The sequence below is a fragment of the Gavialis gangeticus genome, unplaced genomic scaffold, assembly GCF_001723915.1.
Source record: "Gavialis gangeticus isolate Ggan-Ray unplaced genomic scaffold, GavGan_comp1, whole genome shotgun sequence".
NCBI classification, from domain to species: Eukaryota; Metazoa; Chordata; order Crocodylia; family Gavialidae; genus Gavialis; species Gavialis gangeticus.
Window position 1 is genome coordinate 39391145 of NW_017728997.1, and position 10951 is coordinate 39402095.

Below are 10951 nucleotides of genomic sequence, written 5' to 3' on the forward strand. Positions count from 1 at the left end.
CCCCATTATACCCTGTGGCCGAATCGCTGAATCACTCCAAATTGGCTCCAAATTGATTCAGCTGAATCAAATTGGAAAAGCGATTCACAGCTGAATTAAATTGGAAAAGCGATTCAAATCTCTGAATTGAATCAGCTGAATCTGAATCAAATAGTTGCTTATTGGCACAGGCCTAGTATGTATCAATGTATCAGAGAAGCTGTTAGGCACCTCCAGCTTCTACCATTGTAGAATTACATGAACAAAAACTATACATATACTGTAGAATTAAATCATAAACAACTTTAAATAAGGAGGTAACTGTGGATCAATGTGCCAAAAAGCTAAAAGCTACCATGAGACAGCAAGCAATTCACATTTTAATGCTAAAGCTGGTAAACAAATTTGCACTTTTCCTGCTAAGGAGTTAATAACATAAAACTGCTAGTATCGAATACCACAGTGGATAAAAATCAATGATTATTTAAATTAAAAAATCAGATTTTTTAAAATTTAAATCAGATTTTGTTTAATTTTTTTGTATTAAGATGCTGTTTTAAAAAATAAGCCTATATAAAAACAGTTTTAAGATATGTTAAAGCTAAAAAATATCATCATGGAACAGGGATTATAACCAGGGATCCGGGTTTTCTATTTCCCACAGAAAAACAAGTAAACCACAGAGTTTACCTTTTACCAGAGGCAAATGCAGATTTCTCATTTTACCAGAGAAATGCATGGATTTTGCAGTTTTGTGACAAGCCCTCTGCATGATGGCAGTTCCAGCCTACAGGGTTGGACAAATGGTTCAGCTAGTGTCAGGAGACAAAAGCAGAAATATGACCTTGGAGATGGTGCTGAAGTCAGCAAGAAAACCAGCAAGAACCAAAGAAAAACTGCTGGGAGGGAGCTGGAGGAGGGTGGTCAGGTAACGGGCACCATGTGCCTGTGTATGCACATGGCCCCAGGCAGCCTGAAGAACATTTCCGAAAGATAAGTTGGTGGGGGTGAAGGGATTGAGACCTTCATAGGGAGGGAGGGAAGGAGGGAGTTGAGCAGGGCTGGGGCTGGGGCTGGAACTGCTGCCCAGCCAGGCAGTGCCTCAGGCTTGAGGCCCAGTGCCTCAAGGCACAGCCACGGGGCCCCAGCAGGGAGCAGGATAGGGCTGTGATCAGCTCGTCCACAGGGCAAGGCTGGCTCCTTGCTGCTGCATGCACTCTGAGGAACAGGGCATGCTCCCCAAGATCTGTGTACAGGGCAGAGGCTGCCCACTGTGGGGTCAGGCTCCCACCCTGATGCCCTCCCCTGGGGCCTCCAGCACCCAGCATGTGAAACCCAGTACTGCAGGGAACAGCAGAGCCATGCAGGAAGCTTCCTGCCACTGTGAGCTCTACATTTACCATATCCCCTGCACGCAACCCTGTGCTGCTGCCCCCACTGCAGCCGTGCAAGCAGGGGATGCCTCACCAGGACAGTACAGAGCTTGCAGCAGCAGGCAGGTTCCTGTGCAGCTTTGCTGTTCCCTACAGTGCTGAGTCTCACATGCTCCTTTCTGTATGGTTGAGAACACACGCTTCATTGACATGGTTCAGTCGTTATGACCAGGATACAGTCCACCCAACAGAGCAGCTATAACAGGCAAATTCATGGATGAAGCATATGAGAAAGAAATGAACGGTGTGCAAAAAGTCTAGAGGGGAAAATTGTTAACCTGAGTCTTGATGGGTGGAGCAATGTCTATGATGATCCAGTAATATGTGCTTGTGTCACAACAGAAGATGGGAATGTCTACTTTACAGAAGCAACTGATACATGAGGAAATGCACACACAGAATACTTACCAGAAGTAGCAGTAAAAGATATAACACACTTTGGAAAAAAATCAATTTCTAGTGCACAGCTTTGTCACAGACAATGCTGCAAATGTATCAAAGATGAGAAGAAATCTAGAAAAAAAAATGAAGAAAGCCCCAAGCTAATCACATATGGCTGCATTGCTCATTTGATGCATCTTTTAGCCAAAGACTTCAGTGCTCCACAAATAAAGGCTAATGTTGTGAAACTGCAAAATATTTCCGCAACAATCGCTTTGTAGCAGCTGCTCTGAAGAAAGCAGGAGGAACCAAACTAACTCTCCCACAAGACATGCGATGGAACACAGTAGTGCACTCTTTTGAGCGATATATTGAGAACTGATCTAATCTGATGGCAATTTGTGAACAAAATCATGACAAAATAGATGGAATTGTCATAGCCAAAGTTCTTAACACTGGGCTAAAGAGAAATGGAGAACATATGCTGACAATCCTGAAGCCTATTTTTAGAGACTTGAACAAAGTACAAGGAAATCACTAGTTTATTGCTGATGCTGTTGAAATTTGGAAGGAACTGAGTAAGACCTTGAAAAGAGAACTATGCAATGACAAAGGTAAATTAAGGGCAGTAAAAAACAAATAGGTCAAGCACCATCTCTAGCTCATTTTCTTGCCAATATTCTCAATACTCAGTACCAGGGTCAATCCTTAACTGCTGAGGATGAGGAGTTGGGTATTATATGGGCATCCAGCAATCATCCCTCCATAATACCAACTGTAATAAATTTCAGGGATAAGGGTGAAGCAATCAAGAAATATGTTTGTAATGAGGTATTAAAGAAAGTCATACCAGTGAACTGGTGGAAGTCACTTAAGCACTTGGATCCAGAGACTATTGAAGTGATAATCCAGCCTAATAGCAGTGGCTTCTTTTGCACATATAGAAAGAATATTTTCTTCCTTTGAACTAATTCATTCCAAATTGGGAAATTGCTTGGAAATGAAAAGTCAGGAAAGCGTGTCTTTCTTTTACAGCCTATGAATGAACAAACAGGAAGAGGAAGAGGAAGGTGAAGACTGAGTTTGCTGCATAACCCAGTATTTTAAGTTTCTCACACTGACCTGGTAGAAACAATCTATTTAATTTAATTAAAAAAAAAAAACTTTTCACATTTATAACTAAAATAGTTAAAAATTTAAGAATATATAAACTTTTGTTAAAATAATTATACATTTGTTGTTGAAGAAAAATATCCAAAATATATAAGCTTGTTGTTTTACTTAAATAAAACAATTTAAAAGTCATAATTCAGTTTTCTGATGTAGCTGTAAAATTAATCTGAATAAACATCAAAATAAATCACTGCTTTAAAATGTATAGTGTATACCTTCTAAAAATGAAACCTACCTCTATCTCTGAGTTGCGAATAATATCCATTGAGGTTGTATCAAACAACAACAATGCACTTCTTGTAGAAAACAATGATTAAATTGAGGCTTCCTGACCAGTGATTTAAAACATGATTTAAATTGATTTGGTTTAAATCAAATCCACCCTCTTGAAAACAGAATACAGAGGGTGTCTAACTTAGTAAATCACTGTGGTATTCATAGAATGTATGAACATTCATAGAATGTATTTTGCTTTATACTTCTAACTGTATATGAGAATTCTTGTTAATTTAATTCAGTGCCATGGTGCTATGCCAGAATAGACAGAGAATAATACATATTTCACTCTGACCTACTAAAAAGTAGGCAAAAACCCCATTCTACCTCTGCTGAATCATGTTAAAGGTTTTTTATGTAGCAAGAAACCTTTTTGCCTGCCCCCGCCGCCCCCCAAATGTGAAGCTCCTCCATATAGCAAAAGCCCCTTTTGCAGTATTTGCCCCTTTTGGGGATGCCTTCTCTTTTCTACCTTTTCTTCCTTCCTCTCTTTTTCTTTTATTATATTACTATTATTTTTATATAAGGTGTACTCGTAGTGAAAATAGAGCTTGTAGATGCTTTTACAAATGTACTTTAAATTTAAAAGCAAGTTGTACCATGTAACAATGTTAGCAAGGGCAGGAACCTTTCTATGGAGCAGGTCCCTGAACGAATCATGGTTGATTGTGTAACACAGTAGCTAGTCTGGATAAACAGGTTAACAAGTGGCAATTAACACCTACAAAACTACAGACCAAGAAGAGGAAAGAATCAATACAGAGCCAGGAACTCCCTGAAACTTCACTGTTAAAGGTACGGAAGCCCAGTTTGAACTAATCAACGCTGGAAACAGACCCTTGGGGCTGAAATACCCCCTGATCAACCACTTCCAGAGCTCTATTCATCTCGGCAGTGAATCAATCAAAATTCATCAATGGACTCCCAAGACAGCACATACCTGCGAATGTGACCCCTGGGGCTGACAGCTACCATCCAGCAGCTACCAAAAGGGACGACCCTCGAGATCAACGACCCCTGGATTGGGTAAGCCCGAGAACTGGGGAGCCACCAAAGTCTGCCTGTCCAGCCAGAAGGACCAGCTGACAACCCCCTTCTGAAGCAACATCGCACAGAAAGAAGCCTCAACTGGCCATCGGCGGCAGACTCCAAAGCTTGGGGATAGATATATCTTGATACCGGTGCTTAGTGTTCGTAGTTAGCTACTGTGTGTGCGTGTGTGCGCACGTGCATGTGTGTGTGTTTGTTTGTTTGTTTGAAGTGATCAGCACCAAGGTTTATGGTCTGACTTTTGCATCCGCCCAATAAACTAGAATTCTATGATGATCCTGTGAGTTGGTCCTTTGAATTTTTGTTGATTTCATTCAGTGACATGGTGCTATGCCAGAATAGACAGAGAACAATACATATTTCACTCTGACCTACTAAAAAGTAGGCTAAAACCCCATTCTACCTCTGCTGAATCATGTTATCAAGGTTTTTTACAAACATACACATTACTTTGTTACCCAAGTACCTTGAGAAGTGAACATGTAACATTTTTATGACAATAGAATATCTGGTAATTTGTAAGAATTTTTCCACACTAAAATGTCCAATAGTAAATATCAGCTTTGTTCTACCAACACATTTTTTATGCACGTTTCCTTTTGAGACAACACAATTTAAATTTAGCCCAAGCAGTAAATCCTTCAACTGAACAGAGAATGGATGAGTTTTGATGTTAGCATACAAAGATGCATCTATCATTTATACAGGTTTTCCTCGTGTTCCCATTGTACCTGTTTAATCTAAAAATGCTCTTTTCCTTAAAATAATACATCACCACATATATACATGCACACACACACTTTCATATATCTCTCTAGTGTTAGAAAGGAGCCAATAATTTACTGTGTGTGGAACCAGAGAACATGTGTGGGTGAAAGCAAAATGACTGGAAGCATTAACAGAAGGGAGGGCCATGGAGACTAGTGTAGCATGACCACCCACACACATTTTATCAAAAGTGAATGGCAGCTGAGTTATCGCACTGGATTCTACCCAGAAAAGGGACGGTGAGACAACTATGTTTAAATGACAATTTCCATTTTCCAAGTAAAAACCTCCAATATTTGGATTTCTAATATAGTAATTTATAAGGAATGTGTCTTTCTATTTGGATTGTTAATGACCAGGGAATTTTAGCTATAGATATATTGTGAACATTTTTGGTTGAATTCTATGATTTATAACTTGGCTTTAGTAAAAAATGTGCATTAACTTTCTGGTCCATTATTTTATATATATAGTCATTTTAAATAATTACAATTAAATAATTTTAGTATTAAGGCGGGGTGGCAGAAGCAGGGTGACCCAGGGTGGCATGTAGCTGAAGTGACAGCGGCAAGAAGCAGTGGTAACCAATTATATTTATTTACATTAAACCCTATAGGGAAATGGGTTTTGCTTAGTGCAGTTCCACTTAACACTTGGTTTTTCTGGAACCAATTAAGAGCGCTAAGTGGGGATTGCCTGTATTTATTTACACTGCAGAAAGCACACCTCTAACCTGTGCTCTAATGGCTTGTTCAGGCAATAAAATAACAAAAATGCAACTTAAAAAGTGTAATAATTATAATGCAATAATTGCAATAATGTAGTTGTAATTATATTATTTTTGTAATTACCATTATTGTATGCTTATATAATCCATTAAACTACATGCATTATTGCACATTTTATATTTTTATATATTGAAAATTGTATGTTATATTATTAAAGTTGAATTGTACTACTGTGTAATTTAATTACTGTATTATTACAAATGTAATAAAGTACCTTATTACAATTATTAAGAATTACATTAACCACCAAATACTCCTCAGCAACTGAGCTTCAAAGTGTAGGTCTACTAGGAGTTTTGGGAGCAAAAAAGCAACTACTTTTACAAAGGAGCTTGATCAATTTATGACAAGGTTGCCTTTGACAGGCAGGGACTGGACTGGTCTCAGTGAACCAAAGCCTTACCAGAGGAAGGTCCTAACAGATTACCTGTTAACTTCTGTAAGATCTTTTGGCCTCTTCTTGTCCTGGAGCTTCTGCGTGTCTTCCAGGACAGCTCAGAAAATGGAATCCTACTGGTCAGTTATGGGCAGCAATGTGGGGACTGCTTGTCAAAGAAAGGAGATCTTGTTAACATTAAGAACTGGCAACTGGTATTGCTGCTGTGTAATTACAAAATCCTGACCAAAGCCCTGGCCAGCTGGCTCAAAATGGTCATGGCCTCTGTCATGTGTTCCAAAGAGAGCTACTACATACCCAGCAGAACTGTGCAGGACAAGCTGCTTCTGCTCTGTGACCTGTTGGCAGCCATGTTCTTTGGCCTGAATGTCAACCATGTCTCCATGGATCAATAAATAAATAAATAAAAGCCTTCAATCAAATGAACCATAATTTTTCATTCAGGACTCTGGAAGCCTTAGGTTTTGGGCCTGTCTTCACCTAAATCGTCTGGCTCCTGTGTTGAGACATCTGTAGCTTCCTGAAGATGAATGGAGAGCTATGTGCCCTGTTCCTGGCATGCAGGGGCATCCAGCAGGGGTGCCTTCTTTCTGGAATACTCTATGCCCTAACCATTGAGCTACTGCTCCACACAATACAAAATGCCCCTTAGCATTAAAAATTTTAAAAAATGTATTTAAAAAGAGGACACTAACCATGTTTGCCTAGGTATTTTTAACTGAACACTGATGGTAAACGGTTCTAAAAAATCTGGTAACTCACCTTAATGAAGACAGAGAGATCCAGGAGACATGAAAAGGAACTGATAGGACACAGGCAAACATGTCAAGGTGCGATTTGGCAATACACCAGGTATAAGCAACTACAGATCCAACACTTTTTCTCTCTCTGTTTGACAAACATCCATTGTTAGACAAAGGGGAAAAAACAAAACAAAGGCAGTATGTGCAAAGAAAACATTAATGCTAGAGGACTGAGTCATACATCGCTTCAATATTTATTCTATTGGCCATACACTATCCATATTCAGATACTGAATATAGTTTATTTGCCACCAAATCAAAACCCAGTTATGAGACTTTACTAAATAAATAAACATTACTATTCAATTAAGGTTAATTTGCTCCAGCTGATTAGCTAGATTAGCTGTATGTGCTTACAGAGGGAATAGTTAGGGGTCACTTTTTAGGTAAGGAAAGAAGTAAAGGAGAAAATTCTGTCATAGGATATGTACAGATATGGCAAAATCTTATTTAACTTTATGCAACCAAATGACAGGTAAGCAATTAGGTAAGTACCATTTTTGGCATTTGTACATAGTTTGCAATCCCACTTTATCTGTAGCATGGATGCAAAAGCGTCCACGCAACTACTGAGCATGCATATCAGGCTATGTTCTGGCCAAACAGGTACCCAGCTTGGTACAAAACTCAACTGAGCAAAACGCATGATTAAGCACGGGATGATGAAGAGCCATCCAATATTTTAGCCCGATAGCCTACTGGTAAGGACACTCATCCAAGTTCTGAGCCCTCTTCACAAAGAGGTGGCTTGAACCTACATTTTCTGCCCAATAGTGTTCACTAACCACTAACCCATAAGTTAAGCACTAATCAGATGCTTCTTCAGTTCTCCCCTTGAATCTGCCCTCTTACGAACCCAACAGTAGATATATGTGGAAGCATAAGGAAAATAAAAAGCTAGAGGATGTGTGGCTCAAGCGCTGCTGCTCAGGAACAGAAGTCCTTGGTCCTACTGAGACAGAAGCTTCCCTGCTACTCTCCAGCCATTTTATAAGCCACTAGGTTTTTCAGGTAAGAGCCCTTCTCTTCCTCCTTGTCCTTGCAGAACTAGTCACATAGCTGCCCAGCTAGAGCACAGCCTTCTGTACATGCTCAGCAATTTTTGCAGACAACACACACTGAATAAGACATCAAACTGTGTATAAATGCCAAAACTGGTAGTAATGTGGCTGCTATTTGTACACATAAAATGAAGTGGTATGCTGCCTGTAGTTCCTATTCACATGAATCAAGATAGCACCTTCACACAGAGAACAGCTCACGTAATTTTAAGGACAGCTCTTGGTCTACATTTTGTTTTGCAAGAGTATAGTTGCACTTATCCATTAATCTGAAGCCATGGAGGCACATATTAATTTAATGGTGCAATGGAATATGATCCCTGATCACAACAATCCTGCCTCCTGCCATATCATAAGTTGCATGGCAGAATATGCAATTTTGGAGTAAGGGATAAGATCCTGTGGCAGGGCACTGTTGGTGCCTGCCACTTTAAGGGCTCAGCCAAGCAGCCAGCAGGTGCTTGATTGCAGCAGCCATTTTAGATCTCTGGCCACTTATATAAACAGGACAGTTTGCTGCTGGCAGGCCAGGCGGAAACACTGCCTGGCTACAAGGCTGAATGTAACATCCTGGAGGCAAGGGCAGGAGCTGTAGGGGATGGTTGGGAGGCTCCTGATCCCAGGCATGACCTAAAACTGCACCCTGCTGGGAGTGGGTGGCCTGATGGGATTCCCAGTGGTATGGGAGCCCCCAGGAAATACCAAGCCAGTTACCACCGGGGCCCACCATGAGGGATGCCCAGAGCTGAGGGCCTGGGGTTTCCAACTGACCTTGGAGGCGAGGCCAGGGCCTGTGTGGCCAAAGGTCCTGGGGGGACCACAGTCGAAAGCGGAGCTAGGCAGTCCAGAATGAGGGCGGAGTAGGCCACCTGAGTGGAGGGATCTTGTAGGGGTCTGGACTAGAGGATTCTGGGGCCCAGTGTGGGGCAAGAAATGGGCAGCCTCCCACCTAATTAACAACCCAATTATATATCATCAAGGCATGGCAAGTGAGGAGGCAGGTGGTTGCCCATAGAAACAGGCGGGTGGGCCATTGGTAGACTGGCCCTGAGGAAGCCCCTGTTACAGATCCCAATGGCACCATTACTACTTGTCTGTGCAGGGGGAGCCTGGAACTGAAAGCTGGGTGCCCACAACCTGGCTGAACCCAAGCAGTGCTTGGGCTGGGACTGACAATCAGCACTGCGACTGCACGGGGGTCATTTGAGACTCCTGTGTGGCCCCAGAGCTGGGACCTACTATCAGATGACTGTCCATCCCAGCCCCAAAAACACATTGGAGCGAATTCCAGACTCCCAAGTGATGCTAGACCTGGGATCAACAACTGCAGTAATGAATACAGCTATTTAGTTGAGTGAAACTGAAAAAGACAAGGTAATAAACTGAATAAAAATTCTTCCTTCACCTACGTAGTTGTCAAACATCTGCAACCAGAGCAACACTCAGCAACACCACCACACCCCAGGTACAGTAACACTTAGTCCAACAGGGATTCAGCCTTAGCTTGAAATCACATTTCATATTCTCACATTTCCCTTTATTTGTAGGCAATGCTTTTAAATTTAAGACTAGACTACAAAGATTTATTTAACATAAATAAATAAGATTAGATGATCTTTCAAGAATCAGTTTGAATAGTGGCAATAGCTTAAGAGAGGTCACTAACTAAGGCTGACAGTACCTTAAACACTCATTCAGACATGCATGCCCTTTCATAGGCTAGAGCAGACTTGTCCAACATACAGCCCGCAGGCCGCCATGCAGCCCACCAAATCATTTTCTGAGGCCCACGGTGCTGCCACAGAAAACGAAAGTAAACCCTATTTACTTTTGTTCCTACCCCTTGTCCCTCCCCCAGCTCCTCAGTAGATTCCTAATGGCTGCTGAAGGGCTGGGGAAGGGACAAAGTTCCCACACGCACCGCATCAGCTTGACATTGCCGATGCAGTGCGGACCCTCCCCTCCCCCCTCATTTCATAGTGTCCCTTCCTCGCCCCACCCCTTACTTCCTCATTTGCATGCTGGCCCCGCCCTGTGCTGGTCCCCGCCGGCCGCGTGGGCTGGAGCAGGTCGCGGTGCAGTGGGCAGGTGGGCGCAGATGCCGGCTCGGAGGGATGCTGCGACCAGGCCTATGGGAGATGCTGCTGCCGCTGTGGCTGTCAGGGCAGGAAGCTGGCGCTGCTCCCACATCCCCCCACACCCGCAGACATCATGCTGGGGGTAGCGAGTGGTGGGCCCTGGGGAGGGAGAGACCCCTGCCACTTGGGCTGCCTCTAGGGAGAGGGAGCAGGAGTGTCCCTGCATATCCCACACCCCGCTGTCCCCACATGTCCCCTTGGCTGCTGAGCCCAGGCGCACAGGTATGGGAGCATCCTCAAGGCTGCCCAGGTGGCAGGGAGGACACGGCGGGGTCAGGCAGCACCCCTTTACCCCTGCACCCCCAGGCGGTGGCCAGACTGGACGGGCTGCACGAGCACCCGCTCCTGCCAGCCCACTGAGTGATAAAAAGTTCATGATCCGGCCCCACATTCAAAAAGGTTGGACACCCCTGGGCTAGAGCCTACTTCTTCAGATGCTAGGCCTAACAAGTTGGGGGGCGGGTTCTTTTCCTTAGCCCTGTAAAAACTTATCAGTAGGCCTTGCCAAGATAATTAAGCTACTCCATAGCTCAAAATATAATAATAAACATGCCTACATGTTGTTTCTTCTGTCTATTTAATATTTTATATCTTTCATTGTGACTTGCAAGCCTGCCATATAGACATTTCCCCTATTATGTGTTCCCTGCTGATAATACAAAAAAAGTCAAGTAGGAATTGGTTAATAATCAAGTGGCAATATG